Genomic DNA, 5,844 nt, shown 5'->3' with positions numbered 1-5,844 from the left:
GTCCCCTCTGTCTGTCACCAATTGTTTCTGCCCATTTAGCAGTGGTCCTATTCCTCCCTGGGCCTTCCTTTTACTCCCAATATATCTAAAAAACAATTTCTTGTTGTCTTTTGCTTGGGTTGCCATCCTCAGCTCCATGGTAGCTTTGGCCCGCCTAACTGCCTCCCTACAAGCACGAGCAGAGGAGGTATATTCATCTTTAGTGATCTCTCCCTGTTTCCACTTTTTATGTGCTCCCCTTTTGGCCCTTAGGCTGCCCTGGATTTCTCTGGTCAGCCATGGAAGCCTCCTGGCCCCTTTCCCTCTTTTGCCTCGCTCGGGGATCGTCTTACTTTGTGCCCGAAGGATCGTTTCCTTTAGGCACAGCCACCCTTCTTGGGCACCCATCCCATCAAAACTCCTACTCTGCAGTGCTTCCTTGACTAATCGCCTGAGTGCATTGAGATCAGCTTTCCTAAAGTCTAGCACTTTCACCCTACTAGTTACCTTACCCACTCGCCGTCTTATGTTGAATTCTATTATAAGGTGATCACTGTCTCCCAAATGGCTACCGATCTGGAGGTCCCCTATCATGTCATCTCCCGTTGCCAATACCAGATCCAGTATGGCATTCCCCCTAGTGGGACCATGCACCTCCTGTGTCAGGTGGAGGTCCTGTACACAGGTTAGAAACCTGCGTGAGCGATGGGACCTTGCTGTCTGCGTCTCCCAGCAGATGTCCGGGTAGTTTAGGTCCCCCATGACTACCGCCTCTTTAGCTTTTATGGTCTCCGAGAGTTGCCTCAGGAGCCCCGCATCTATTTCTTCCCCTTGGTGTGGGGGTCTGTAGCAGACCCCTACCACCAAATCCCTTTCTCCTTGCCCCCCATGTAGCCTAACCCACAATCCTTCTACTTCCTCAACCTCGGATTCTGTCTTGATGAGGGTTGACGTATATTGCTCACTGACATAAAGTGCAACCCCCCCCCCCCCTTTCTTCCCCGACCTGTCCTTTCTATACAATCTATAGCCCTCAATATGTACCGCCCAGTCATGGGATGAATCCCACCAGGTCTCTGTTAGCCCCACTAAGTCATAGGTGTTTAGTGCTAGCAGGAGCGCTAGTTCATCCTGCTTGTTCCCCATGCTCTTAGCATTAGTATATAGGCACTTGAGCCCTGCGACTGGTGCCTTTGCTGCCCCCCTGCTCCGAGTCCCATAGGGCCCATTGTTTCTTACCTTCTTGTTTCTTACCTGTTCTGTAGTGCTGGCCTCCCCATGGCTTTCAGGTTCCCAATATTCTCCTTCAGGCTGGGCTGTCCTTGTGGGTGCCACATGGTTTGGTGGTCCACAGCTTCCCCTGCCCTCGTACTCCCCTCCCCCCGACGAGCCTAGTTTAAAGCCTGCCGGAGGAGATCCGCCAACCTAGTAGAAAACACACGCTTACCTTTGGGGGACAGGTGAAGCCCATCCCAGCTGTTGTGATGTGCGGGTCATTGTCCAGGAAGCCGAAGCCTGCCTCGAGACACCACTGCCGAAGCCGCCAGTTGGTCTCTCGGATGCAGTTCTCCTGCCGTCTTCCTCGTCCAGTCACTGGTAGGATGGAAGAGAAAACCACCTGTGCACCGAACTCCTTCAGCACGCCACCCAGAGCACAGTAGTCCACCATCAGGTGACCGGGGGTTCTCCTGGCCGCATCATTAGTACCCACATGGACTAGGACCATGGGGTAATAATCGGTGGGCTTGATCCTGGCCTGGATTACCTCCGTCACATCCCGAATCTTTGCTCCAGGGAGGCAGCATACCTCTCGTGCCGAGGGGTCCCGGCGACAGATGGGTCCTTCCATACCTCTCAGGATGGAGTCGCCTATGACGAGCACTCATTGCCTCCTCCTCTGGATCATCGTGGATCTCTTGATCTGTTTGGAGTGTGAAGAACGTGGTGTTTCTTCTTGCCCAAGGGTTTCCTCCTCCCCTTCCATCTCCTACAGGGTCGCCAGGGCCTCGTACCTGTTCACCAGTCGGACTGGAGAAGCTGGTACCGGTTCGCTGTGTGCTGCTCCGGTCCTGGCTGTGACCGTCTGCCACTCTGCTGTGGAGGGTATTCCCCGGGCTGCTTCTTCCTTTGTCAGCAGCTTGAGGTGCAGTTCCCTCCAAACCTCTACACTGATCTTCTTGAAACTTGGCAGGCTTTGCGGCCTCAGCAGGGGCCACTATCTCTGCAGTTTTCACCCCCCTGTGGCGTAACATATACACGTGACATGAGTTTTGCTTTCAAGAATTTGAGGTGCTGTTCCCCCTGAGTCCCTGCACTGATCTTCTTGAAACTCAGCAAGCTTCATGCTCTCAGTAGAGGCTACCACTCCTGCAAGTTTCATTCAAATCAGACAGAAAACAACAAAAGTATAGATATTTGATTGATTCCCTATTATACCCTATGGCCGGATATCCAAAGTGGCCCTGAAGCTTTTCTGAAGTGGTTCACAAGCTCCAAACCTCTTCCAAAAGCCTAACAAAGCCAGCACTTCGATCTGGACATGGTGTGTTGGATGCCAAAGTGTCCAAAGCTTCTCCAGATCCGAAGCACAGTCCGAAGACTCACACAGCCCTAATGTGTGTGTGCAGGAGTGGATGTCTGTTTTTGGTCCCCCACCCAATGTGGTCAGGACCCAACCATATTAAAACACCATTGAAAAATTACGCTGGAGCTTAGATCACTCCATCAGTAATACAGTAACAACATTGGGTAGGATGTGGTTACAACACAACTGTCCACAGCTAAAGCATGCTCCCACTCGGTTACATACATGGGGACTAAGCCTGATGTAGCTGTGGTCCTGAAAGTTAACTCCACTAGGGATTTTGCACTTATGTTTTACTCCTTTTGTAACTAGACCCAACATTGAAGTGACTCCCTATAAAGCTAGAAGCTGTCTATCTAACTGGATTTGGACACCCCCATGCTGGCTTGTCCAAATGTCATTTGAATCTCATTTTGCCACATTTACTTTTGACCTATTCTATGGCTTTTCAGGCTGCCAGATTAGAGCAAGTAGGGCTTTAGCATCTGCTGGCTAGTGTCTGTATGTCAGCCACTCAGCTTGGTCTAACTGTCCTCACATTGCTAGCCCTGCTTTACCTGTATCATTGGCAATAAGTACATGTAAGGAAGTTGGCTTAGCATATAACAGACTCCCCTTGACAACTCCCATTTTTGACCATTGTATCCTGGTATGATCAGGGTCCAATAACATTATTATTAAATGGTCAGCAACTACTATTATCATCATTGACCTTTTTAGCACCTAGAAGGTGAGATCATGACTCCATTGTGCCAGGCACCACGCATGCACATGGCAAGAGCCAGGGTCTGCCTAGCAAGGTTTATGATCACCATAGGCAAGCTCTGGAAAGAGTGGGGGCCCAGAAATCTCCCTGGCTCTGGTTTCTGAGGTGGAACTCAGAGATTCAGAGTTTTTTTCCTGCATTCCCCAGAAAATCAGTGGTAGAGCCAAGAACTGATCCCACATCACTTGGCTCCTAACCCCTTAACCATAGGGCAGTAGTCTTTCTCTAGCTAGCTTTGCCTTTACTGACAAGATACAAGCACCAATGCAGCTGGGTTATGAAGGATATGGGGGTATAGCATGAGCAACTGGTGCCGCCTTAGCTGGGGGGGCACGTGCTCCCCCTGTGACCAGTCACACCAACTGGGGGGGTCCCCCTGCGGCTGATCCCACTGACCAGGGGGTGTCCCCCCAGGTGATCCCATGGTGGCCGATCACTGCGGTCGATCACTGCACTCACTGCAGCCACTTCCAGGAGTGAATGCAGCCACTTCTGGGAGCAAAGGAAAAAGGCCAATCGCTGCAGCCACTCCCAGAAGCAGCCGCAGCCACTCCCAAAAGCAGCTGCAGTGAGCACAGTGATTGGCTGGTGCTTGCAGGAGGGGCACCAGTGCTCCCACCTGCCTCCCTCCCCTGCCCATCGCCTAAGCAGTGAACACAGCCATCAGGGGGTACACCGGCGCTCTCAGGACACCCCCATGCACCCCCTACATGTCACCACTGGGGTATAGGTTGTAGTTGTGTTGGTCTAAGGGCATAGGTAGACAAGGTTCTTTGGGTAAATCTGATATCTTTTATTAGACCAACTCAAATACTTAGAAAAAATTCTTCTTAGCAAGCCTTTCAGGTATAAACACCCTTCATCAGGCTGAGGAAGCATCTGCAGTTGGTGTATGCCCTTCCTGGATGGAAGGAATAGTAAAGAAGCCAGAGGCTGGTATGCATGCAAGAAAGGCAGTCAGTGAAGATGAATATGGGGACATTTGGAGGTCCCAGCTAGTGTAAAAAGCCTGGGAGAGATCATTCCAAAGTGACATCATTTAGCAACAATGCTTAAGAAACGGGTCCTAACTAGCAGTGAAGAGCCCTGGCCCCAGGCAGATGGAGGTCGGCTCTTATCTTGTTTGTCAGATAGCAGGCAAAGGGGAAGATCTTCACAGCAGGTTGCCTGTTAACAGTGAAACAAACAACCAGTGACAAGCCTCCAGCTGAACAGCCTGTGGATGAAGTACCTGTTGGAGCTGGTAATGAGGGCTTTTCACTCATTAGGGCTCTACCTCCTGCCACAGGTCCTGCAATCCAGAGAAGTGCAGCCTGACAACATCCAGAGAGCTGACAGGAAAGAGCTAACATTGGTTCATGTAGGAAAACACAGCTGAAGTCACAGCTGGCATAAAGCCTTTGAACTTCAGGGGTGGTAACTGGGGACAGCTCAGTTGCAAAGGGAGCCATTAGAAACGTCCTCAGTAGGAAAAAATTCTAGCTAGAAATTCAAACATGTTTGTGGTGAAATGCACCCCACTGGCTTCTTTCCCCAGCCCCACCTCTTTTTGCAGTGGTTACCCCTCTACATGCCAACTTAGGAGCCAGAACATACCGCTGGTCCCTGCCATCTTATCCCATAGCCCCTGACCTAGGTATGCACTGCAAGTTACCCCTTCTGGGCCACCCATACTCTGTCTAGCTCAGGGGTGGGCAACCTGCAGTGTGTGTGGCAGGCCGGGGATGGGACAGGCAGCAAAGCAGCAGATTGGTCAGGAAGCAGAGCAGCAGATCAGGCAGGGGGAAGGGATCAAAGAGGAGCTTGGGGAGGGTATGGGGCTAATTTGTGGTTTGCCTGCTGAAAAAGGTTGGCCCCCTCTAGTCTAGCTTATGGGATAATCAGCATTAGGGACAGTAGGTAGGACCCTAAGGCAGACAGTGGCCAGGAGTAGCTGCGGCCTGGTCTAAGCAAACTTTCCTGTCTCAGCTGGGAGAAGTTCTGGGGGCAGACAGTGCAGTCATCACCGTGTGTGCACAATCAGGTGCACCCAGGGAAAGCACCCAGCTGGTCAACAGCTGGCAGAAGGCACAGCAGTGTCCACAGGTAACTAAAAGCAGTGAAAGCCTTGGACCTTGTCTGCACCACAGAGCTCTGTTAGCAAAATGTTGTGTGCGCCTCTACCCACAGCTCCCTGTTGGCCACACACCCCACCTTGTGGTTGGCAGAGTTATTTCCCCTTGGCAAAGTGAAGTAAAACTTCTGCTACCACCCAGAAGCTGGCAGCAGGGTCAGGAAGATATACCCATCCTTTCTGCTGGCCTGAATGAAAAGGGACGGAGGATAACTGATAGTCAGGATAAAACCGAACTTCTGAATGAATACTTCACATCAGTATTCCACCAGGCCATGAGTATTAGCCTGCTTGACAGGATACAGGATGAACATGGTGGGGTGACGACCCTGCCATAGTTGGCATAGATCTTGTGGGGGACCACCTACAAAGACTAAATATGTACAAGTCAGTAGGACTAGA

Source organism: Alligator mississippiensis, chromosome 11 (assembly GCF_030867095.1).
Source record: "Alligator mississippiensis isolate rAllMis1 chromosome 11, rAllMis1, whole genome shotgun sequence".
In the NCBI taxonomy this organism is placed as follows: Eukaryota; Metazoa; Chordata; order Crocodylia; family Alligatoridae; genus Alligator; species Alligator mississippiensis.
This window is presented reverse-complemented; position numbering follows the sequence as displayed.